This window comes from Balaenoptera borealis (assembly GCF_965194805.1).
Source record: "Balaenoptera borealis genome assembly, chromosome: 12".
Classification (NCBI taxonomy): Eukaryota; Metazoa; Chordata; class Mammalia; order Artiodactyla; family Balaenopteridae; genus Balaenoptera; species Balaenoptera borealis.
In genome coordinates, this window is record NC_138869.1 from 91,694,321 (window position 1) to 91,721,737 (window position 27,417).

At 37.4% G+C, this 27,417-nt stretch overlaps 1 protein-coding gene and 1 long non-coding RNA gene across 3 annotated transcripts in view; one reads left to right on the forward strand and one right to left on the reverse strand.

Moving 5' to 3' along the window:
* Positions 1-27,417, reverse strand: part of HDGFL1 (HDGF like 1) — a 740,887-nt gene that overhangs the window by 134,709 nt on the left and 578,761 nt on the right. For both annotated transcript variants that reach the window (XM_082346425.1, XM_082346427.1), the window contains one exon: positions 14,454-14,544. The gene's annotated coding sequence lies outside the window, so the exon portion shown is untranslated. The remainder of the gene's footprint in view (positions 1-14,453; positions 14,545-27,417) is intronic.
* Positions 1-27,417, forward strand: part of LOC309607661 — a 345,875-nt gene that overhangs the window by 133,446 nt on the left and 185,012 nt on the right. The window lies entirely within an intron of this gene.

Here is a 27,417-nt window from a genome sequence, read left to right on the forward strand (position 1 = left end):
ACTGAATCGCTGCAATCTCATGATAAAACTTTAATGGATAAGGAGTTGCTTCTTACGGATGGGCAAAGAAAGTGGTTTCTTAGATGGAATCTACTCCTGGTGAAGATGCCGTGAAGACTGTTGAAATGACAACAAAGGATTCAGAATAAACTACGTTTATTACATAAACTTAGTTGATAAAGCAGAGGCAGGGGTGGAGAGGATTGAGTCCGATATTGAAAGAAGTTGTACTGTGGGTAAAATGCTATCCAACAGCATTGCATGCTTATAGAGAAACTGTTCATGAAAGGAAGAGTCAATTGATGAGACAAACTTCAGTGTTCTCTTATTTTAAGAAATTCCCACAGCCACCCCCCTTCAGCACCCACCACCCTGACCAGTCAGCAGCCATCAGCATGGAGGCAAGACCCTCCACCAGCAAAAAGATTACAACTTGCTGAAGGTTCAGATGACAGTTAACATTTTTTAGCAATAAAGTGTTTTTTTAAATTTAGGTTTGTACATTGTTTGTTTAGACATAATGCTATCACACACTTAATAGACAAGAGTGTAGTATAAACATGCCTTTTATATGCACTGGGAAACCAGAAAATTAGTATGACTCACTTCATTGTTATATTTGCTTAATTGAAGTAGTCTACAACCAAATCTGCAGTATCTTCAAGGTATGCCTGTACTAAGTAATTTTCCTTATTGCATTTATTGCAATTGTTGTGTTTCTCTTAAGGGATAAGGTAATGAGAGAAAAATTAGAATGGCTAATGAAATAATGAAAGCTTTGTTTAAAAGAAAATTAATCTTTCTTTTGTCAGCTATTGTTAACCAAAAAAAAAAGAAAAAAAATGCTACCTCAGAGTTATGCTAAACTTTGCTTTACCAAGGATTATATAGAAACACTTGAGCAAATGTGATACAAGAATCAGATGCTGATGGTACAATTTGAGTGAAGAAGCAATAAGAATCTAAGGAGAAATAAGCCAGTGAAAAGCCTGCTATTGATGACAAATGACAGGATAGCAGTGGTTTCAGACAAGGGTCACTGCATGTGTCTACTGCTTTTTGCATGACACTTTGGTAAAAGTGAAGTCAGGTCTCAGACAAGCGTCTGAGGCGAGAGCCCAGTGGAGTAAGCCAAAATCATAGATAGGTCATTATCATCACATCCATCACTGGCCAACGGTATGCTAAGGAAGGATCATTGAATCATAAGGGTCCCATCCTTGGAATACAGGAAGAAGGGAGAATAACTGACTGGAGTAATGCCTTCTTTCTCCATTGCACCCCAATACCCTGACCTCTCCATGAAGAACCTAGATGTCAGAAAGGCTTAAGTTGATGGATTTGTGTGTCTGAGTTAGGAAGATCTAGGATAATCTGGGTTTTTTGCCTGGTCAGTTAGTAATTTCCCTGAGATTAGTACCAGTGCTAGAAATTTTTAAATGGAAATAATATATCTTTAGGTGACCAAATGCCTTAAATCTTGACATTACCTAAAAATTGACAAACAAAACAAACAGACAAATAAAAAGCAAAACAAGACCCAGACTCACAGATACAGAGAACAGACTGGTGACTGCCAAAGGGGAGAGAGGTTTGGGGGAGGGGATGTAATGGATGAAGGGGACCAAGAAATACAAACTTCCAGTTATAAAATAAATAAGTCATGGGGATATAAAGTACAGCATGGGGAATGTAGTCAATAATATTGTATTGGGCTTCCCTGGTGGCGCAGTGGTTGAGAATCTCCCTGCCAATGCAGGGCACACGGGTTCGAGCCCTGGTCTGGGAAGATCCCACATGCCGCGGAGCGGCTAGGCCCGTGAGCCACAACTACTGAGCCTGCGCGTCTGGAGCCTGTGCTCCGCAACAAGAGAGGCGGCAACAGTGAGAGGCCCGCGCACCGCGATGAAGAGTGGCCCCCGCTCACCGCAACTAGAGAAAGCCCTCGCACAGAAACGAAGACCCAACATAGCAAGCAATCAATCAATAAATAAATCTTTAAAAAAATAATAATAATAATAATAATATTGTATTAACTTTGTATGGTGACAGATAACTAGACTTATTGTGTAATCATTTCGCAAGGTATTCAAATGTCGAATCATTATGTTGTACATCTGAAACTAATATAATATTGTACGTCAATTATACTCAATAATTTTTTAATAATAAATAAGTAAAAAATAAAAATGAAAACAGATGGCCACGCATCCTCAAATGCCAACATTTATACTTGAGACTTAGAATCTGGAATGAGTCGATCAGGTAGAATGCAAAAATCTTTTCTAGATTTCATGTGCTTTGTCCACAGTCCTCCTTAAGTGATCTTTCATTTAAACTCATTATCCTTAAAATCATATACCCTCCAAGTTACCCTTTTCATTTCTATTACTAACTCAAGGGCTGTATGGAAAACCTGTACTCCTGACTAAAAGCTGTAAATCCATTCAAATAAATTTTAATTTCAAGAAATGTCAAACTTATACTGTATATAAAAGAGATAAACAACAAGGATTTACTGTACAGCACAGGGAACTATATTCAATACCTTGTAATAACCTATAATGGAAAAGAATCTGAAAATATATATATGTGTGTGTGTGTAACTGAATCATTTTGCTGTACATCTGAAACTAACGCAATATTGTAAATCAACTATACTTCAATAAAAAAAGAAATGTCAAACTTGGATATCAGTACTATTTTAGGGACTTTTTTTGCATATTTGCTCTTTTCTGAAAAAAAACTGACTTTCCTATCTGTACGTAATAACTATATGAAAAAGGAACTGCATGGGAAGAATTTCTGGCCATTGAGATATCTGGTACCAGCTGTGCTGTGATTGCCCATCCATGCGCAAAAGTTTTTACTGACCTATTTTTATGTGAAATGTGCTTGGAGCATAAAGTTTCTATAAATCCATTATATTCCCTAACTACACTGTTCTTTCATCTTCATTCAACTTATGCCTCCATTAGAAGAGAGAGAAAGAAGAGGTTCTTCTTCATGGTTTGAAAACGTATATGCTTGTCACTTTTTTAAATACACTATTTTTTAGAGCAGTTTTAGGTTCACAGCAAAATTGAGTGGAAGGTGTATTTCCCATAACCACACATACACAGCCTCCCCCAATATCAACATCCCCCGCCCCAACAGAGGGGTACATTTGTTATAATTGATAAACCTACACTGACACATCATTATCACCCAAAGTCCATAGTTTACATTACGGTTCTCTCTTGGTGTTGTACACACTGGGTTTTGACATGTATCCACCATTATATTATCTTACAGATTCGTTTCACTGCCCTAAAAATCCTCTGTGCTTGTCACTTTTGATGCTGAATTTTGCTTAAAAACATTATCTGCTACTAGTAAAGATATTATAAAGTAATAATTTTTAGTGAGGCAGATATGTTAATCCAATATATAGGTTTAAGGACCCTGTTAAATGGCATATTGTTTTGTTTATCAAATATTATTATACATATGCTAATAGACTCCTCATTCAAATGGCCTTTAAATTCAAATCATATATTGAGATAGCAAACCAACAGGGACAGAAGGACTGTTTGTATGTATGATAGTTATTCCTAAGAAATATTTGCCCATTTGGGGATGGCAGTGTCTCCTGAGAGTGCCTTCTGGTTGCCAAAAATAAAGCCATTTTCATTATTCCCACCCTAGCAACACAGGTCCAGATGTTATAAATTCTTCTCTCAGAGTGTTTCCCAGGACTCGAGTCCCAAGGTATGTTCCCTTTAAATAGGATTCTGTGGTCAAATTTGAGAAATGATACATACTGTAGTTTTCTTAGGGTGAGTTACAAAGTATATCTGCCACTTAAAAATTCTGTGAAGTCCCACACCAAATAACTTGTTTAATTTCACTTAACCCAGCATTTTGCACACTTATTTAACCATGGAACACTTTAGGGATTTTAAAAAAGCATCACATAGACTGGCTGCATCAAAATTCTTGGCGAAGTTTTTTGGAAATGCAGGTTCTAGTTAAATAAAATAGAGTAAGATAATTCATGCCATTAATATAAAAACATAACACATGTGTAATTTATTGTTTTATAGTTTACTTTCCCCTATATTATATTTTAGTTAGGTGTGATGTTGTACAATAGTGAATCTGAAAGACCATGTTCAATGATTAATGTAGTTCTTCAGAAGTCTCACCAATTATTTATTAATAGTTGCAATAAATTCATGGTAGTACACATTGCAAAATTATGAGAAAAACTCAAAAGCAATAACCTCAAATTCTACTTACTCTAGAATATACTAATACATATACAGAGAGGTTATGATCACCTAAAATGCATATCCTGCAAGAAAAAAAATCTATTGTGCCAAATACGTATATAAAACAATCACAGGATTTAGAGGATTACAGATTCTAATTATATATTTTTAAAATAAAGGTGATGACAAAAGATAATTCCTTTACAAGCAAACTACTTATTTTCATCATCTCTGTAATGGGAATAATGCTACATGCCTTGAATGGTTAATAAGAGAATTAAATGACATGATACATAAAGCACCTAGTCCCATACTTCATACTTAATAATGTATCCAAATTAATAAACTTTATTAAAATTTTCTGTCAAACAAATCATTACAAAATTTGGTTTTATGCATACTGTTAAGCATATGTGTATAAGTATATTTAATAGTCTAAGGAACAGGCAATGCTCACAGTGAAATATGCATGATCAATATATTCCCAACATTTAAACTATGCCTTCTATTCCAAAATGTAACTATTCACATAAAGGCTTTGATTATAGCTTTTAATCCACAAAAGAGATTTTCTGTGGGTTATCATAATTAGGGTTTGTATCCTAATTTTCTGGTATGGTAGTAAAGCCTACTAATTCTAACAAAAAAGCTCAAATACAAATTTATGATTGTCTACAATATTTATAACCAACGCATGCATCCGTAGTTATGCAAAGAATTTAAAAGTACACAATAGGTTTCGTCCCTCATGCACCCTCTCCTTCCCAATTCATGGATATATTTCAACCACTAATAATAAATTCAGAGTCTGGCCAAGACCATCCAGCTTCCATCATAGGACAATAGCTACATACACACATCCAATTTCTCAACATTTATACATACCTGTGGGAAACAACTAACACAGCTATAAAGACTATAGTGAACTCTTCAGAATAGTATTAAATCAAGAGAATGGCTTTTACATATATTGGTTACCAATTATTGGACATAATTTTATTGATTTTTAATAATACATGTGTTAAAGAAATGTAGGAATTACAGAAAGGCCAATAAAAATCATCAATAATGGTAGTACAGATCAATATCCTAGTAAAATTTTTGTCGTATGTATGTGTGTGTACACACACAGAGTGAAAACGTACCATATGCATTTGCTTTTAATTTATATATAACATTTATAACATATATGAGGTATGAGCACAATCATCCCTCGGTATCCATGGGTGACTGGTTCCAGGGCCAAATCTGCATATACTCAAGTCCTTTATATAAAATGGCCTAGAATTTGCATAACCTATGTACATCCTCCCATACATTTTAAATCATCTCCAGATTACTTATAATAGCTAATACAATATAAATGCTATGTAAAAGCTGTAAATACAATGTAAATGTATGTAAATAGTTGCCAGGGCACACTACGAATTCAAGTTTTGCTTTTTGGAACATTTTGGATTTTTTTTTTTTTTTCTCAATATATTCCATTCATGGTTGGTTGAATCCTCAGGTGAGGAACACACGATACAAAGGGCCAACTCTACTAACATTTAGAGTGGTAGAACTGTATGAATACCTTAATCTATATTATCAATTTGTCTTCTAGAAATATTGTTCCATTTCCATTTAGTGATCCCAACAAACAGTTCTTTTTTCTACAAAATTCTTGACTACCTTGGATATTTTAAAAATCTTTGCCTTTTTGAAAAACAAACAAAACACCTTATTCTTGTCTTAATTTACTTTATTTTGACTACTTGTAATGATGAACATGTTTTGATATGATTATTAGCCTTTTCTCATTTTGTGAATTGTTATATCATGATCTTTGCCTATTTTTATTGGAGTTTTGTCTTTTATCTTTTTATATTTTTATATATGACTTTTTACATTAAAAATATTAACTTTTTGGATTAAACATGTTCTGAAAATATTTCCTAGTCTACATCCTGATATTTTTTTCCCAAATTTATTATCATAGCACTTATTTATCAGCATTCGTAATTTAAAAGAAGATCTTTAATTTCCACAAGCCATGTCCTATGAGTATTAATAGTGGCTTTCATCTTATGAACACTTCATTCTTGTATTTTTTCTTCTTCTTAGTCTGTAACATTTTAATTCAAAAGAAACTTTAAAAATAGCTTAATATGTGAGACTCATGAAATAAAACAATTTGAATAAAAAGAAAAATTAAACTTTATAAAATATAAACTTTGGAAAGGAACAGAAAAATAAAAATGCTTTAAACTTAGGAAAATATGCTTACTAATTAAGCATAATTTTGGTTCTAAGTTTCCTGTCAAAGGAGGCAAAATAACAGAAAACAGAGTGCTACAACTGTTCTAATATTTTATTTTTAAACTAATATTCTTTTCATTTTATCTAAGGTGACAATTTTTCCTAGAACTTAATTCTAAATGATCATATGGGTTTTGATCCATATTCCATAGTATGGGGCTGTGGAATTCACTGATTCGTTCATTCAATTCATAATGCTTGAATGTTTAATATATGCTATGCTGAGGCTTTGGCCTTAGCTATAAGACTGTTATTCTTTGGGTCCTTAGCACAAGTCTTTGCTTCGTTACTGTACCCTGCTTTGATCTATTTCTCCAACTGCTTTACCCAAAGTAGAAAACTTAGAAAAACTTGACTTTGTTTGTATAATATTTATGTTTCCTTTTGTTGTAAAAAATAGGAAACAATTCGAGGTAGATTTTTTTTTTAACTGATTTACTAGAAAGATACTGGAGTATCTTATGGAATCCAAGAAACTGTTGAATAAGCAGGCTTCAGAAATAGCAGAAAACAAGGCACTTCCAGAAGTCTCGATACTGGAAGTTTGGGGAGTTTGTAAATCTTTTTTTAAGAGCAGTGGACTGGGGACTCTGGCTACATCTTAGAACCATCAGATAAGACTGCTTTAAAGTACCCTATGCAGGCCCCATCTCAAACCAATTAAATCAGTTTTGGGAGCCAAGGCCTGCTCAGCTGCATGTTTTAAGTGTCCCAGGTGATTTTAATGTGCAATCGATGTGGCACTGCTCTAAAGGACTGCATTTAATATTAATGCTGCAAACAACTCCTAGTCTCAGTGTGTTTCTCTCAGTTCAGCATTCAGAATCCCAAGGACAGAGAAGGTGACTGGTCCAATCTGACAAAAACATAGACCATGGACTGTGTCAGTCATGGCCCTAGGGGAGGCTCATGATCCAGAACATGGCTGCAGAGTAGGGTGACCAGTTGTCCTGGTTGCCTGGGACTAAGGAGTTTCCCGGGACATGAGACTTTGGGTACTAAAATTGGGAGAGGTCCAGGCAAACCAAGGCCAGTGGTCCCCCTTCCAGGGAGCCATACCTGCGGGGCAGGGTAAGGAGGGGTTCTCAGGAGTGGGATGGGGCAGTGGAACAGGTCAATAATGCTGCATCATGTTATACAATCTTCATGTTTGTAGAGCCCATACCATCTGAAGTGTCTTGTCAGTGACTTTTCCAGGGTGAGGAGGGGATGCGAGGGGATATGGATGCGGTGGTTTATGCAGTGGTGATTTGGATGTGGTGATTTATGCACTGCAGTGCTACATAAAGTAAACGTTTCCCACCATCTCACCATATTTAATGCAGTGTATTTCAAAGAATAGATAAAACTGAAGTAAGTTTGGTGATTTAGATTACAGAAACTCTTTTATGAGTTTAGGACACCTAGCAGCAAAAATCCTAAATATATACAGTAAAGGAAATAACTTTTACTTTTATAAATCCTGTATTAATGCTCTAAGATACTCTGTCAACGTCATAACCAAAACTTAAAATCTCAAATGTAGAAATGCAAAAGTGTCAGAAATGTTATCTTTGACAGCCAAATGACATCCTTTTCCACATTTTAAAATGAAACATTACAAAAAGTACGGCACTTTAACTTAAAAATGACATGCTATTTCCACTGTCTCTGCTAGCCAGACGTGGCTGGACGACTTTTTTTTTTTTTTAATCTTAATGGTTTCTAATTCAGTGGGCCAAGGGACCGTCCCATTGTAAGGTGATGGCAAGGGGAGAGGCACAAACACTCATATGGGAGATTTTTCTGACTGTAATAGTGTATCTGGAAAAAGAAGATCACGACAACCTCTTAAATTATAAACTCTGTGATGAATGCAAATCTTTGTTCAATTCAATAGGCATTCTGGAAACCTACTGCACAGCTTCTAGGAGAAGCAGCTAGATCTAGAGGTCCCTAGGACTCCCAAACCAAAATAAACAATGCCAATGGTACAAAGCATTTGGGAACACAAAATGTAATTTTGTTATATACAAGAATGCTGGGTAAGTTGAAAATTCCCTTCAACCATACAAAGGAGAGGTCTACAAGAGATTTAACACTCAAAGTTTAACCCTCACTCAAAATATAGTCTGCAAAGGAAAACCAGCGTCCTTGGAGTATGGAAGGAAGAACTAATCAATACGATGCTGAACCAACCTACCAACGAACGCTGTCCCACTGACAGCAACCACTGCCACAAAACTCCCAGTTGAAACAAGTACAAATTACTGCCTGTGATATATGTTTTGAGAAATGCATTCTAAGAAATAATCTTGCTGTGAGAGTCTGAAAATAAGACAGGTCTCATGATTTTGGTGCCCCCAAAGACATTATAACCATGTGGACAATAAATGTTAAAACTTCGGACAAAGACTAACTACAGAGAAAGAAACAAAAAGAGAAAAAGGACAACGTTCCTTCCAAGGAGACATAGCAGCTTTTCTCAGCTATAGTTTTTTGGTTTGCCTACATTCTAAATCTTTAATTCTTAACCTAGGAGATGGGAAATGGTTTATATTCCTCAAAATATTCAAATGATCAAGTGGTAGGCCAAAAAACAACGAGAGAAACCAGAAACCAGCAACAACTAGAGTGTTTCTCTCTAGACTAATGTGGTCAATATTGAAAGGAGAAAAATAAAATAATTCAAATTAAGTGTAAATGTAAGGGCCTAAAAATAACTTGTCTGGTTGGATTTTTCCCTAATATGTAATGTTTATGACCTCAGCATTTACACTAACTGTACTTCTCTCTCAACAGCACAAGTCCCTGTTAAAATAGCCTTCTCACAGAAAACCAGAGATCCAAGTTATTAGGGAGATTATGAGGCATTTTCCCACCTATTTCTTTGTCTCAATTGCCTGAAGTGATGCGCCAATGATCACTGAATCCTTTCAGCATTTTGCTGCAGCTTCCCTCATTTTTCTGGAAAGGAGCTTCTTGCTGGAGCAGTCATCTGAATTCTTGTGTTGGGGAGTTCCTCTCCTCTCTCCTCTGTTTCTAAGCATATACCAAACCTGGCTCCTAAGAAAGCTCACTGTAGGAAATCCAGGTTGTACCACACCTAAAACCATCACAGCTGGGTGACATTCAGGTTACCTTGTCTCAAAACATCTGTTCTCTGACTAGCACATGTTTATGACCACCTGAGGCCCATGTCAAATGAAAGGAAGGATCCCACAGTCTTAACAGAGGTTCTGCAGAGGCCATGTGGCTGAATGCACGTTTTGTTTTGCTGGTTCTTTTGTACCCAGACACACAATGACAAGTGCTTGGCTCAAGCAATGGTCGTCAGGGTGACCACATCTCAAAGCTCAGTCCCTCCAGTTCTTTGTCTCCGAGCTCTGGGAGCTCAGATTCATCTCCTCCTTTGGTCCCAAGACCATCACCTATATGGACTCTGGACATATACATCCATAGGTAAACTGTTTAGAATTGAGGAAGCAAACAAAACGGTTTTTCCTCTTTCACATTTATCATTAGGTCAAAAACAAAGGAATTGTTTGAAATTTTAGCACTCTTGTTCAGAAAAGCCCCTTAACTCACTTGCACTGACAAACCTAAAGGCTTAAGACTCCTGCTCTTATGAGATTCTGCTGCAAATCCCACGGGCTAAACATCTGAAAACTCATAAGGAAGAGGATGACATAGTCACAGGAGCTCATCCTCCGTTAATTTACAAACTTGATTCATTTCTGCATTTTCCGTCTAGTATTTTGCAAATGGGTAATACAGTGTGGAATGTCTGTGGGCTTTTCTAAGCCTGAAAAGTAAACTCTGGAGGTGCAGGCCAATAGGGGCCTCTCTCAGCACACACACTTGTGTAAACCGTCTCGGTGGTCCTTCTGGGGAAACGGGTGGTCCTTCCAGGGAAAGGGTGGGCCTGCTTCTGCTCTAAGTGATCCTGCTGATGGGGCAGTGTGGAGAGGCCTGCTGACTGCTGGGTGACCCTCGGTGGGAACTTAAAGACTCCAATCCAGGGATCTTAAGACAAAACCCTTAAAGCTCTCAAACGCATGCCCAAAGAAAATCTTAAGACACACAGAAAGAAAAGATAAGGCAGCTTTGAGAAATGAAAGAAGTAAAAATCTAACTGAGGCTATGAACTTGCTGTCACTCACCAGGAACAACTTAGAGTAGAAACTGGATCTGGGAAAGGAAGGATGAAGTTTAATCACAGACGCTGTCTTCAGAGGACCAGAAATCAACCAACTTAAATTTTTAAAAATCTACTCACATCCTAGAGGAAGGAAATTGAAGCTGAATAACTGAATCAATGTTGTCATTAAGACACACCACCCTTGGCTTGACTACATTTTCAGGGTTTATCTAAATATTTAGGACTGTGATAAACTCACAGCCTTGCAACAGGGTAGTAAAACAGCATTTTCATAAGGCTACACAAAATCTATTTAGGGGCTGAAATCTTGCTGGCAAAATAATTAAACCAACCAAAAATACCTGAAAACATTTTCAAAGAGTGCTGTGCAATCTCTAAAACAGAGAAATATGGCTTGTGAAAGCTAGGCTTACCCCAACAAGGGGTATAGGAAAGCAACTGTTTTCAGAACAGTGAAAGGAACTGGGGCAAATTAGAAAAGAGGAATATATATACAAGGAAAAGATTAGAAGGGAAATCATTATTTTTAAACAGTCCAATGTCCATATCTTAGGGTCGCAGGTCAGCATGACCTGGAGTGTATACTCTGCTGACCCTGTCCTTTTTCTTAACACATAGAGAACAGAACTTTAGGTCAGACAGGACCTCAGGAACTGGCCAGGACTGCACAGACAGGCGGTGACTCAGTGAGCACAGGAAGTGTTTAGTTGCCATGGTTCTCTGACCTAAGCAAGATGACTCTGCGAGGCACTGGGCAGGTAGACTGGTCCCATCTGTCCTCACCTCACTCCCTGGAAATGAGCTGCCCTTGGGGCTGTACAAGTGGGAAAACATAAACCCCCAAACTGATGGAGTAACCTCCACTTTTCACACTTAATATTGGATGAGGCCCACTGAATAGTAACAGACTTCGTAGTCTTCATGGAGAAATTCAAAACAACTAAATCAGGGTCACTTTTAATAAAGCCTTCCAATACAGATTCCCACTGGAGTACGAATATACTTATAATTCCACTTTTTTTGCAGGGGACCAATGGCGTTTAGATACCAGTCTGGCATCCAACTCCCACTGTCTAGTAACCAATTTTTAAAAAGAATCTGAAGTTATTAAAGAATCTAAATAGGATTAATTTCACTCCAAACATTGTCTCTCTTTACTTTGTGTAGTAATTTGAGTTGCTATAAATGAGATCAAAAGCTCTTCCTTTCCAGTCTCAACTTGACAAACACCACCACTTTCTCATTTGCTCTCATAATTGTGTTTGTTTTATTGTTTTTAGAGAAGTTCTCACTTCATACATTTAATTTTCAATGCCAGGGGACGCCAATGTCATCTGAGGTAAGAGTCACTCTCTGGCTTCCAGAATCCTTTCGGAATGACAGATTCTGCAAGTCTATAACACCACTGGTATATAAATGATGAGAACTCGCCAGCTTCAGCAGACCAAAGCTGTGATTTCCTGTCCAAAACATATTGAAACAGAGTCCGCTGTCATCACCTGCTATCGCTGGGACAGATCCTCACTCCGTGTACCTCCGTGGGGATTCTCATTGTGCTGAACTCTATCAGAAAATTCAAAAAATTCACCACCTCATTTCCAAGGTGTGAATATATCCTATCATTATCCATTAGTTAGTGAGCGCTAGCAGTGCACCTGGCACCTATCATGACAGAGGGCATCTTCATAGCAATTCTGCACATTAACTAGAGCCGTCACCCTACCCCACACACACCAAGGGAAAGAAAAGACTACAGGGGTCAACATGTGTTGAAAAAGTTATTAGAATTCTGCATTCAATCCATCTCTGACCTACAGATAGGAAATAACCTCCCTAGTGCTACAAATGAGCTTTGCAAAAAAAAAAGGGAATTTTACTTTTACACACAAAAAAAGACCAAGTTTAAGTATCTTTTTTCTTCAAATTTGTACCATAAGACTAACAGAACTATACTTATTAGAATGAAATAAGTGAAATGTGATTAATATTACCCAGTATAATTAAGACACTTAATATTATATTATTTCTCCTTCTTTTTAGACCAGTCAACAAAATGATGACTAATAACAGTCACATTTAAGATTTAGGGAGGGTTTAGTGAGCACAAATGACCATCCGACACTAACATGCACAGAACACAACTCATTGCTATTCTATTAACCTCATTCTGCCATATTTCCTGTTCTCAACCCTAGCTTATGCTTAGGAGAATTTTACAAATCTGTAAGCATTCTTACCATTTGAAAAAAGTTTAATCCAGTTAAATTTATGGATAGATACAGGCATACCTCGCTTTACTGTGCTTCATTTTATTGCGCTTTGCAGATATTGCATTTTTTTTTTACAAATCGAAGGTTTGTGGCAGACCTGCCCGAGCAAGTCTATCAGCACCACTTTTCCAACAGCATTTGCTCGCCTTGTGTCTCTGTGTCACAGTTTGGTAATTCTCACAATATTTCCAACGTTTCCATTATTATTTTATTTGTTATGGTGATTTGTGATTGGTGATCTTTGATGTCACTACTATGATTCACTGAAGGCTCAGATGATGGGTCGCATTTTTTAGCAATAAAATCTTTTTAATTACGGCATGTATATTGGTTTTTTAGCATAATGCTATTGCACATTTAGCAGACTACAATATAATGTAAACTTAACTTTTATACGTACTAGGAAACTTTTATACGTACTAGGAAACCTGGTTATTTTGCAATGGTTATTTCGGCTTTATTTCGGTATTTATTTTATTGCAGTTGTCTAGAACCAAACCTGCAATATCTTGGAGGTATGCCTGCATATAGATTAACAGATACTCCAAACATAATCAACATTAACACATCAGTGTAAAAAATTAAAATGAAATAGTTTTTAATCAGCATACATCATTAGTAAAATAGAACCACATTCTTTTATTTATATATCTATATAAGTATAAATGCATTAGAACAGGCCCCATTTGCCAAGGACACTACAAGATTAACTAGAATGGAAAATGACAGATTCATATGTGTATCTGTATACACTTTTCCCATCTTCGAGGAAACTCTATTTTTTAAAATTTTTTTGAAACTCATTTTAAATTATTTTTCTAATTTAAAAAATTATTCTGTTTAAATTACTTGCTGTCATTTTCTCCATGACTCACCTATAAGCTAATTGAAGGGAAAAGAGTGAGATATGAAAAAAATACACAAAAAAAAGGAACAGAGAGGAATATTCATAAAATGGGTAAAATTCAAAGAAGCATATGAAACTAGCTTACTAAATCCTGCACAAACAAAAAAATTTGAAAACACGAATGAAACCTACAGTTTTCAAAAATGTAAAATTTACTCTAGAAGTGATAAAATAGCCAAACAGTTCAAATACAAATAAAAGAAAAACAGAGGAATTGCTCAAAGATCTAGTCTCCCCCTTTATCAAAATCACCAGGTCCACATGGTTTCATAGGCGGATTTTACAAACTTTTAAAAGCAGTTGATTCTAATGCAACTTAACGGCCTCCATAGCACAGAAAGGGAAGACATATATAACATGGTTATTAAAACCCAGTAAAGAGTACACAAGAAAGGAATTTTCAGACCAGTCTTACCTGTGAACGTAAGTCCTGAGTGAGTGAGGGTAGTTATTTTAACAAGGCAAAGCAGATTTTAGGGGAATTTAATCTAGTTGGAAGGCAAGCCCCAAAAGAATGCCCAGAAATTACAACAAAAAAGTCCCCCCAAAATAACAGTATCTTGGGTCCATTAATTACTTACAGTTTGAATCTTCTGAGCAGGGACAAAGCAGCAAACATTCCAAGAACTGTTTTTCAAGATGTAGACTGCAGATCACCTACCCAGCAATCACCTGAAATGCAGGTTACAAATGCAGATTCAGGAATCTGACCCCAGACTTGCTGAATAAGGATCATTTAGTGTTGAGAGCCAGAAATCAGACTTTTAACAACTTTCTCAAGTGATTCTCTTGACCACTAAAATTTAACCACTGTTGTCCCTAAAATAGTGACTCTACTTATGGTTACTACTGTGTAGAATAACAACGTTACTTACGATATTGACTTTATCAAGTGAGGCATTAGAATTACCAATTAACTCAGAAAAATTCTTTTCATTTGACCAGGATTTGTTGGTCCATTTATCATTATGAGTCTATCCTGGTTATTTTGCAATGGTTATGTTTTAATAAAAAGTTTATAAGTATGAACTAAAATTATTCTTTTAATATGCTTATTTCTTTTCTTTTTTTAACATCTTTATTGGAGTATAATTGCTTTACAATGTTGTGTTAGTTTCTGCTATATAACAAAGTGAATCAGTTATACGTATACATATATCCCCATATCCCCTCCCTCTTGCGCCTCCCTCCCTATCCCACCCCTCTAGGTGGTCACAAAGCACCAAGCTGATCTCCCCGTGCTATGCAGCTGCTTCCCACTAGCTATCTATTTTACATTTGGTAGTGTATATATGTCAGTGCTACTCTTTTATTTCGCCCAGCTCCCCCTTCCCCCTCCCCGTGTCCTCAAGTCCATTCTCTACCTCTGTGTCTTTACTTCTGTCCTGCCCCTAGGTTCATCAGAAGCAGTTTCTTTTTTTGTTTTTTTTTTAGATTCCATATATATGTGTTAGCATATGGTATTTGTTTTTCTCTTTCTGACTTACTTCACTCTGTATGACAGACTCTAGGTCCATCCACCTCACTACAAATAACTCAATTTCGTTTCTTTTTATGGCCGAGTAATATTCCATTGCATATATGTGCCACATCTTCTTTATCCATTCATCTGTTAGTGGACACTTAGGTTGCTTCCATGTCCTGGCTATTGTAAATAGTGCTTATGCTTATTTCTTTCAGAAACCACCTTTAGTAGTCTTTTTTTTCCCCTACTGACTCATCTTCATTATGATATAATACAAACAAACCATTTGTTCATTCAATAACAAGTATTTATGTAGTGCTTATTATCTAATTTACCCTAGACTAAGTGGTGTTTAAAATAATGTGTTGTTTCTCTATCTACCATATTCTGGCTTTCTACTTTGTATAATTGCATGAATTTTAATAACAGTCACTCAAATTTTTACAAAATAATCTTTTAGTCACTTTGAATACATTGTCTTAAATAAGTTATAACTAGATTAACCATAGATGTAGGCAAGAATCTCAAGGTTGTTTTGCTTACACAAAGATTTTCTGGATTTGCCGCTGGGTAGGTTATACTCAACCAAGGTGTCATAGTATAAAAACAGCATTTTACTAGCCAGTTTCGATAGGCAAAACTTTACATATGCTATAAAGTAATTCCTTGTTTTTGCTTATGCCATTTATTTCTTCTCCCATTTTTCATAAGGGAGTACATTCTTCTTAATGTGGAATCTTTCATTCAACATTACAATATGCTAGTAACTGTTGAGTGGTTAGGAGAGAGAACAAAATAAAGTTTCTGGCCTCATGCAACTTACATTCATTTGCATTATTTTTATTTTATTAGTACACTAGTAATTTCAGTTACTGGTACCATGGGTAATATTAGTAAATGCATTATTGTTTAGAATATAATATTTACTGTCAAGGTAGTTGGTAATAACTATCTTATCTTCTTTATCACTATAGCAGTAAACTGAAAATAATAAGAGAAGGCTTTGTTTCCTTCCTTTCACTTTGGGAAAGAAACAGAAATTCTGGAGTTGAACTCACTGTGAATAATAAGTGTTATTTAGAGGGTATCTTTTATTATTTCCTCACTCACCAACTTCTGAAACTCCCACCCTACCATTTCATGTAGGACCAATATATCACAGCTGTCACTGACTCCACCTGTGCGTTTATTTAGACTGCTATGCAGATTTTAATGACATCTTTGAGAGAGCATTTTAAAAAGCAACGCCTGCTCCCTGTTTCCCCATATCTCTTGAATGCATTACCATTTTCAAACTCAAAACTCGGTAAAACTTAGTAAGACATTATCGTATTTACCAAAGTTAGGAAAAAATAACAGAGATAAAAACTAGACTGTCTTCTAATTATACTATGCCCATTCTTATCATGAAATTATTGATTAGGACCCTGCTAATCCTAACTTTACTCATTCTTCAAGCTCCTGATGAAGCTTGAAGTCTTCCTCACTAACTCTGGTCAGCATCGCCATACACACTTCTTTACCCTTTGATTCTGTTTAACACTTCATTTAAGTAAAGTCTTATATTAAAAATTAACTCTAGTGCTTTTCAGTGGTAAGAGTTATCAAAGCATATTACAGAAAGTACTATATATAATACCATATCTCTATTATGAAGTATTACAAAGTACTAGATATTATCTATTGTATGTATACGTATATATAAATTCCTTCCATACAGATACACATATTAATAATTGGAATGAGACCCATCAAAATGTCAACAGTGGTACATCTGAATTGTGTGATCCAAGGTGTGTGTGTGTGTGTGTGTTCTTTAGTTTTCTACATTTCCGAATATCCCATAATAAATGCCTTTTCTTATTGTAAGTGGCATGAAGTATTTTTCACTGAAGATTGACTAATATGTCTCCAATAATGTTAGATCCTTCTTGAGGGCAGGGTGCATATTATATGTTCCTACAGCTCTACAACAACTTCCATTGATAGAAACACAGAGGATCTAGGTACTCAGTAAGAACTTTGAATTGTATGGATTGGAACAGAACAGAAACTAGTCATTTTATTACTATCTACATCAATACAGCCCACAGAGTAACCTGATCATCACCTCTCTAGGAAATCTAGCATCTTAAGATATCAGGTCTATGGCTTTCATCTGGGAGAAGTACTATCTTTGCCACCACGGAGAGTTCTGAAATGTTGTGGATTGTGTTTTTATTGTCCAATGATGGGGGTAAGGCACCAATGGCATTTAGTGGGTGCTGTATACTAAATATCCTATGACTTTTAGCATACACCCACACAAAGAATCGTCTCATTCAAAATGCCAGTTAAATACTGTTAAGAAAGTTGGTTGGATTAACCATTTATTTTTTCCTTCTCATAAAAAAAATGAGCAAATGAAAAATCAAGGAATTATGATTTCATATTAGACCACATGCTCCAAAGAGTGTGTGGCATATTAAAGATGACCTCAATTCTTTGATACTCTTCCCATGAAGAGGAGTGTTCCCTATGACAGCTTTGACCAATGAAGTAAGATAGAAGTCAGGTTAAACCAGTTCCTGGGCCTAACCTTTAGGAGAATGATACTTCTGTCCTGCCCTCTTAGAATCCAGCCACCAGATAAAAAGTGAAACTACTCGAGACCACCTTGCCATGAGGAGCTCAAACTACATGGAGAGACCTTAGAAAATGAGACACCATGTGGAGAAAGATAAATCAAACAACAAGGAGATGTCAGATGTGATACTTCATGAATAAGCATTGTGGAAACAGGTCCTCCAAACCCACGTGATCTCATGTGGATAAAAGATGACTTGCCCAGCTGAGTCCTTCTTAAATCCGTGACCCACACACAACTGTAAGCAAACTAACATGGTTGTTTTAAGCCACTAAATTACCTCCTTTTATCTTGAGTGAATCTCTTTTGCTTCCTGGAAATTCAAAATGGAGAATGTGTTGGATTTTAAAGTGTTTCTAGAGAACACATAAAATATTCTCTTTGCAATAAACAAGTAGACCTCAAATCTCTAAATAGACTTCTGGCAACTATTTCAGGTATTGTTTTACTTCCAAAAATGATCCTGTTTTTGATGCAGTAAGCAGCTGTAAGTATCTACCAAACTCTAGCTAACTAAAATGGACATAAACCAGCCATTGTGCTGATTGTGACTCCATTATGACATTAGTTAATTTAATTTAATCCTATGATGTAATGTTACTCATATACATGTCTCCACTACTGAATTGAAAACTCCTTCAGGGCAGGAACAATGTCTGCTGCAATTTTCTGTGTGTGTGTTCCACCCTAATGCACAGTGCCATGCATATGGGATGTATTCAAAAACATTTGTAGACGATTATGATACAGTCTACCACTAGAAATTAATTATTTGGTTAAATTCAGCATCACCTCCTTCCAGTCTTCTATGAAAGCCCTAATACTCCTGACATGATTTCTGGTTAGCCATAGAATTCTCACCCTTGAATGATTTTATAATATGTCATCTAGTCAAATGTCATTATTTTACAGATGAGGAAATACACCAAGAGGTGAGTGACTTGCTCAAATTCATGCAGTTATTTAGTGCATAATAAAGTCACTACATAAAATTTAAAAAATAATAAAGTCATTACAAACTGAAAACTATTTCCTTTAACAGATTGCTGGCAGGTCAACCAGGACAGCCAGAGGGTGTTGGAGCTCCTGAGAAGTGGAAGGCCTAAAGTGTAGGAAGCGGGCAAAAAAGGTGGTTGTGGAGATTTAAGAGATTCCAGTTACATCTTAATCCATCTGGAACACGAGCCAATGTGGGCCAATATCACTCATAAAATTTGAAGAAAAGAATTCTAAAAGACATAAATGTGAAGGGGCTGTATGGATAGAAGAGGCAATAAAGATTTCTTTCTTAATTAGTTGTATAGAGCAAATCGTAAAACCAGTATCTCTGCTTTGAGACTCATCATTAACAGCTGTTTATTGTACTGTGAATTACTGCAAGATAATGTATGCAAGATGCTAGCTTGATATTTGTGCTTCCACTTCTCAAATCTTCTCAAAAGAACTTGCCTATCAAAAACAAGGAACGAATCAAGAATGGAAAGGCTGGCAGAAGATGCAGGAGAACAAATTCTCTATCTTATACTTCCACTGTGTGTTTTTTAGTAAAAATAGATTAGGATGATTTGAAAAACTAACTAGTGAAAGTACAGATGTAGATGGTGTGTAAGTTTCCTTGAAAATTCCAAGAAAACCCAAACTAGGTTTTATCTCTATGACATTATAATCCTAGGATGAGAACATACTTGAAGCCTATTTCTCTCCATGCAGAATCCAAAATGGACGTTAAGAGCTGTCTATAAAAACACTGCATGATAGGGCTGAAGCACAACATAGTGTCATTTTATTAATTTGCACCACCACACTGAGCAGCAAAAGGAAACTGTTTGGCTCTATATGGAGCCTTGGGTAAGGGAAACTCATCATGCCCTTAATCAAGAGATTAAGCCCTTGGAGATACCACTATGTAGAGTAAATCCCAATGAGTCTGCTCATCAAGTCATGGTAGGAATTTAGCATTTATTGAGAATTTAGCATGTGCCAGCCAACACAGAATGCATACATTCTCCTTAATCTTTACCACAACCCCCCAGTAGGAGGAAGGAGACATTGCTTCTATTTTTTTTTTTTTTTAATTTATTTTGGCAGCAATGCATGGCTTGAGGGATCTTAGTTCCCCAACCAGGGATCGAACCCGTGCCCCCTGCAGTGGAAGCCTCACCACTGGACCACTGGGGAATTCCTGCTTCTAAAGAGAAAAACAAATACCGTATGCTAGCACATATATATGGAATCTAAAAAAAATGGTTCTGATGAACCTAGGGGCAGGACGGGACTAAAGATGCAGACGTAGAGAATGGACTTGAGGACATGGGGGCTGGGAGGAAGGGGAAGCTGGGACGAAGTGAGAGAGTAGCAACGACATATATATACTACCAAACGTAAAACAGATAGCTAGTGGGAAGTAGCCACGTAGGACAGGGAGATCAGCTCGGTGCTTTGTGACCACCTAGAGGAGTGGGATAGGGAGGGTGGGAGGGAGACGCAAGAGGGAGGGGATATGGGGATATATGTATACGTATAGCTGATTCACTTTGTTATACAGCAGAAACTAACACAATATTGTAAAGCAATTATACTCCAATAAAGATGTTAAAAAAATTTTAAAGTAGAAGAATAAATAAAACATACATGAAATAAAGACAAAAAATACAATAAAGATAACATAGACAATGTTTAAAAAAAAAAAACCCCTCATGGTCACAAAGGTCAAGTATCTCTCTCGAGGTCACATAGCTTATTAATGGTGAAAACAAAACCCAATGAGTTTTGTTATGAATGATGCACATGTCAATACATCCTCTCGCCAATTCTCGCCAAAGCAGATATTATTATCCTCATTTTAATGATGAGGTAACTGAGACTCCGAAGGTAAATTACAAAGCTCAAATAAATAGAGGTAATAAGAGGCAGATTGGGAGTCTTATCCAGGACTATCTTACTTCAACGTACTTATTTATTCCACTGTGGCACCTTGTCTTCAATATATATCTTCTTCTCACTTTTACCCTTTGGTTGAATAACAAGTTAGGAGCCTACTATCCAATAAAACTAGGATCCTCAGCTCAAGACTGTTGTTTACACAGTTACAAAACAAATGAGTCACAGGGATGAAATGTACAGCATGGAGAATATAGTCAATAATATCTTAATATCTTTGTATGGTGATAGATGGTAACTAGACTTACTGTGGATCTTTTGTAATGTATAGAAATATCAAATCACTATGTTGTGTACCTGGAACTAATATAGTGTTGTAGATCAACTATGCTTCAATTAACAAAAACAAATGGCACTTTAGAAAGTTCGCATACTGTCTGATTCCATAACATAGCACTCTTGAAATGACAAAAAATAGAGATGAAGAACAGATTAGTGGTTACCTATGGTTAGAAAGGAGTCAGGGAGGGAGGAAGAGGACTGTGGCTATGGAAGGATGGCATGAGGGATCCTTGTGATGGAACAATTCTGTATGTTGACTGTGGCAGTGGCCACACAAATCTATACATGTGATAAAACTGTATAGAAGCAAACATATTCACACACAAATCAGTGCATGTAAAACTAGTGAAATCTGAATAAAGTTGATGATTGTTTAAAAAAAACAATGTTTTTTTCAAAAACGACTCTTGTTTATGGCCCACATTATCACCAGCGATGAAAAAGAGATGCTCACAGGGGAGTAGAAAGCACTCCTACTTCATCCTTTCTGTATCAGCTAGAATAGACTTGGCTTATGCTGTGTAAGGAACAACCCAGTAATCTTAGCTGTTTAAAAAATTAGATGCGAAGTCTGGCAGTGGGGCCAGGCCATTCTCCACAGCAGGTGCCCTCCACACAGCAACCCAGTGATCCAAGTGGCTTTGATCTTGAGGCTATTCCATAGCAACATGAGGCCTCCATACTCTCCATGGCAGGGATGAAACTGACCAAAAAATCCTTCGAGGGCTTTTCACAGCCTCAGTCCAGAACTGACATGTATTGCTTCCTTTCACATTTCATTAGCCAGAATCCATCATCTGCCACCACATAACTCAGAGGGCCTGGCAAGTATGATTTGCCGTGTACCCAAGGAAGAAGAAAATCAAATGAAATTTGGTGAACACATAACATTATGTCTGCCACCTCATCCTTAAGAAGTAGACCCAGACTACACAAGAAAATCACAAAAACTTAAGAACTAGCAAATAAGGCCATAGATTTAGAATTGGAATGAATTTATTAGAGGAAGACACTTAAAGCCTCACTATAAATTTATTGATTCAACGAAGAAAAGAGGAGGAAAGTGTAACCATAGATGCCAGAAAACATTTTAAAAATATAGTAATTAAAGGAAAACTTACACATAAACATGCAAAATGATCTTAAGTATTTTACTTAAATGTCAAAAGAGAGAGAAAAATCTAGGACTATCTTGCTGTAGGGCAAGAGTTTATGCATCATTTCCGTCATTCACCTTACAATCCAATTTCTCAAATTCTATTTAGTATCTCCTTTCTCCAAAGCACTGAACAAACTTCTATGGCAAGGCTGAATAAATCCAGAGACAACCCAAACCTCTTAACAGATGACACTCTAATAGATGAGAAAAACAAGACGTGGCTGAAGTAAAAGGACAAGGTCATTTACGATGGAATCTCAAAGTCAGCCACGAAAACACCAGGGCTAGAAAGAACCACTGGGATCTCCCCCCAAAGGCATATACTGTTTTCCTGGTGGTTTGTGTAGTGTCCAGCACACGATACATTTCTCCTGGCTGCTCCCTTTAATTTCTGCCTGGCAGTGTGGTCATTCAGTCTTTTATGCTGCCTGAAATACTCCAGAGCAGAATAATCCAGAATGAAGAAAGTAGATAACACAGAGGCTTGTCAGCCCCACTTGCCATGTACGTCAGCGACAGCAACATACAGAACCTTTCAGATGAGCTGCTTTCGGCCTGTGTCAGCCCACCTTGTAAAGAAGTGACACCTGCCCAGACCGCCAGCACCCTGGGTCTGGGAAACCATCTCTTCCTCACTTGGTCCTAATGAACATGCTTCCGTGTGAAACATAAAGACGGTATAAGACAGAAATGTACTGATTAATTTCAATAAGCCTTTCAGAGGTCACGGTCCATGCTGAGCAAAGTGATTTTCAGCTGACTTTACCTTATTAGTGAGGACTCTGGGGACATTTTGTGGGGTAAATCCTTTTCTGCTTTACCATGCAGAGGAAACAGTTTCCATCTTTAAAGCCCTGCAAGCATTCCTTTCCCCACCCCCGCCCCCGCAACCAGAGCCTAAACCTGGCCTCAGAGAAAGTTCTACTTGGAGAGATCTCATTGATTCCAGAGGTCTGATTTGTCCACAGACAATTTTGTGGTTCATTTATTTCTGCCAGTTTATTCCCTTATATAAAAAGAAAGAAAAGGAAAAAACCCTATGTCCACTTTTCCCCAAAATCAATATTATCCACTTTTCCCCAAAATCAGCAAAAATGAATTCTATTCTCTCATAATTAATTATGGATCAAAGCATTATGTATTATTTTCTTTTCCCGAAAACAGGAAGATAGGAAAGTATAGGAAGTTTTCTCCTTAAAGAATTTAATAAGTCACAGGTTTTGGTAAATTAATTGCATTATTTGGGGGTGGGAGGTTGGTTCTTGGTTACTAAAAAGCCCTATTTTTACATCATTCGGAAGTGGGACTTTTGGAAAACTTCATCCCTTTTTTACTGGGGTGAAAGGAAAGTAGGGGAGAAGGAAGTAAAATAGGTATTTTCCAAGCACCCAATTTTGTAATTTTTTCCTCCTTTTATAATAATAATTCAAATTCACCTAACTTCCAGGCCCTCATGGTTAAAGAAAGAATATAACTGGAAAGTCTGAATACAATGTCCTCAGATACCTTATTACATTCCTCATTAAATTCAAAAAAGCAACTTCCTCCAAAAGTCTGTAATCTTCCCTCTACTATCTCTCTTCCTTCATTATATTGCAATCATCAATGTCTGCTCGCGAGATTTTTAATGACACCTAATTATACGATGGATGCATTAAACAACATAATGCTTACATCCAAGTAATAACTTAGCCAATATTATATTCTCTCCTGATGTCATTGCCACCAGGCCTTGTTCCAGATTTTCTGAATTCATACAGTGATAAGATTGCTTATTCTTTATAGTTTTGCCTCTTTGTAATTCTCCACCTACCAAGACTTCAAAAAAGGAAAGAGAAATTAAGTAGTATATTGCTTGATTTTGTTTGCCGTTTGTTTTCTTTTAATATTGACATGCACACAGAGGTACTACAGTCACTGATTACAGTGATCATTCTGGAGTTTTCTCATTTTAAGCATATAAAGAAATATGTCAAGGTTCTTATAGCCGACTCTGGAGTTGTTTGCACATTCTTGCTGTGACCTGTAAGATAAAATTTATACCTCAGTGCTGTCCCCAGATGGCTGGGCCCAGTAAGACTCAGCTTCTTTTTGTCTAGGTAACTGATAAGTGCAATTTCCTTGCCTTATGTGCAATGCAAATCCAGAGCCAGGGGGATTTCTACACTGAAGAACTGTCCTCTTTCCCTCCTGCCAGGTCCTCTCCCTTTGTCCTTTCAGCACACAAAACAACCCCCGATACAGACTAACTGTAGTCTACTCCTGTTACCCAGCCAAAGTTGGGTCCAGCAAAGCCAATCTACTGACACCGGGTCAGGTCGTGGTGAAGGAAAGTACAGCGTTTTGCAGGGCATCCAACGTGGGGCTAAGCTAGGAACATAGTCAGGTCATGCTCAAAAACCCAAACTCCCTGAGAGCATTCAGGGAAGGGTTTTTTTGCTTTTGTTTTTAAAAGCTTTATAATTTTCAAAAGTTTCACTCACATCATTTCATATAATCCTATATTAACCCCCTTTTTCCCCCTACCCTTCCATTGCCCCTGCTCCCTTCCCTCTCCCCAGTGGTAACCACTACTTTGTTCTCTGCATCTGCGAGTCTGCTTCCTTTTTTTGTTCTATTCACTAGTTTGTTGTAGTTTTTAGATTCCACGTATAAGAGATATCATAGAGTATTTGTCTTTCCCTGTCTGACTTATTTCACTTAGCAATAACATCCTCGACGTCCATCCATGTTGCTGCAAATGATAAAATTTCATTCTTTTTTTATGGCTGAGTAGTATTCCATTATATATGTATGCCACATCTTCTTTATCCATTCATCTGTTGATGGACACTTTAAAGGCAAGGTGAGGGAGAGGGTCACGGTGTGTGTGATCAACTTGTGGACATCCTTCTGATTTGTTGGTGGTGAAGTAACAGGGTAGTATTTCAGGTGTTAGCACCCTCAACCTTCTAGTTCCAACCAGTTTGGGATCTAGGTGCTGGTAGTCAACATGCAGTTAAATTCTTCCACCTGGTGGGGGTTTTAGTAGCTGCAAAACAACTCAAGGATACAATTCAGGATATTATCTATAGCCCTTGAGGAGGAACTAAGGGTCCATGACTTTGTTTTACGGCTAAACTACTATTATATTGTCTTGCTTGACTGTTTTCCTTTGCTTCCTCATTTTCTCATTTTGCTGATTAAGTTTGTTCTTTGGAACTCAAGGAAGGCCTAGGAGGCTAAACCTTTTTCACAAACAAGAGGTGGGTGGACACGGCAGGGGTGTGGTCAGGGGAAGGAAAAGGGCATATGTCTCCAGGGAAGGCCCTATAGGGTCCTGCTTGGTTTCACTTCCTTAGGTTTGGGAAAGGCCCAGTGGAACATAGAAAAGGCCCTCTTAGGTCTTCATGGTTGCAGATGAGGTTTCTCAGTTACACTGTGGGGTCACGTTTAGTTCGGTCAAATGATCATTTTTGTCTGCCATGTTCGAAGTGCCAACTAAGACACAAGGAAACACAGACAAATATAGTCTTGCCTCCGTGCTGTATATAACCTTGGAAGGGCTAAATGCACTTGGCAAACAATCTTAGCATTGATGAAGTGTCGTGAAAGCCAAGAACAAACTCCTAATGAACGGGGAGGCACCTGCAGAGCCGTCCTGCAGATGATCAGTGAGTCAAATCTGGAAGGATGAGTGGGGTTTATCAAATAAAATCTGTGGGAAAGGATCCTGCGGGAAGAGGAAACAACACTGCCTGGAGAGACACATGAAGGATGAGAGACGTTAGTACATTGCATGTAATACGGTCAGTCTTTAGAGTAGACAAAGTCAAAACAGAAAGTTGTGCATGGTTCGCCAAACATTTTATACTTATTCTCTAACCAATGGAAAGCCATGGAAGAGTTTTGACAGAGGAACGAAATAAGAATCAGCTGAGTTTGGTGATCGAGAGATTAATTCAACAACCACTTTTTGAAAGCCTACAGTATGAGAGTTTGAAATATAAATGTAAGCTAAGTCTGGTCCTGCCTTTACATTGCTTTCAGTCCAGCTGCTATATGGCACGAGGAATAGGAGAATGAAGGAAAGAAGGAGTCAAAAATGAACACAAGGTGCCTGACTTGGGCAACTGTTAAGTAGTGGTGCTGTTTACAGAAACAGGGCACAGAGGGATGAAGGTAATAATGAGTTCAGTTTGGAACATCCTTTCTTTCAAGTGCCTGCCAAGTAGTTAAGAGGAAATGTACAACAGAGAGCTGGAGCTCAGACCGCAGATACAAATTTGGGAGTCATCAGTATCTAGGTATTTGTTTAACCAAAAGTTGGCAAACTACAGCCAGGAGACCAAATGCAGACCAAAGCTTATTTCTGTATGGCCCTCAAGCACTGGCCCCGTGTGCTAACACTATGGGCCACAGAGGCTAAGCTAGGGGTCCCCTGCTGCTCACAGGGCCTGCCCTCTGGCTGGTGGCCACCCATCTTTCCCCATCCCCACCCCCTGAGCCCCACACACTCCTGCCTCCCGACGAGGCCCCCTCCCTGGAACCAGAGCCGACAACAGCTGTGAGCAGTGTGCCCAACACCAGGAGGACCCAAATGCCGACACCCAGGACTGCAGTGAGGCCAGAGTTTTCTCTCTCCTCATGTAAGTACCTAAATGGTATGTTCAGTTTTGCTCTTTGTCCACAAATCCTAAATCATTTACTACCTGGCCCTTTGAAAAAACCCCAGCTTTCAACTAAATTGTGATAAGGAAAATAACTCGTCTTTGTATGTTATGCCACTGGAATTCAATTCAGATTAACAAACATTTTCTCAACCTATTCAGAGGTTTCAAGCTGGAAATAATGAAAACTGAAAACATGCATGACACGCCACAGAAGCGCTTTACTCCACCCTCCCCTCCGTTTTAATCTGGAGAAAGGAAAATAAAAACTAATTAATCAGGATAACCAAATCCCACCTTGAAGACACTATATAATGATTTGTTCTGAAATTTTCACATGTGGGGTTGTACTTTCAGAGATTCATCAGTGCACATGGTTGACTTATAAAAGAAAGAAATTGAGGCACTATGTCTATGGCAACCA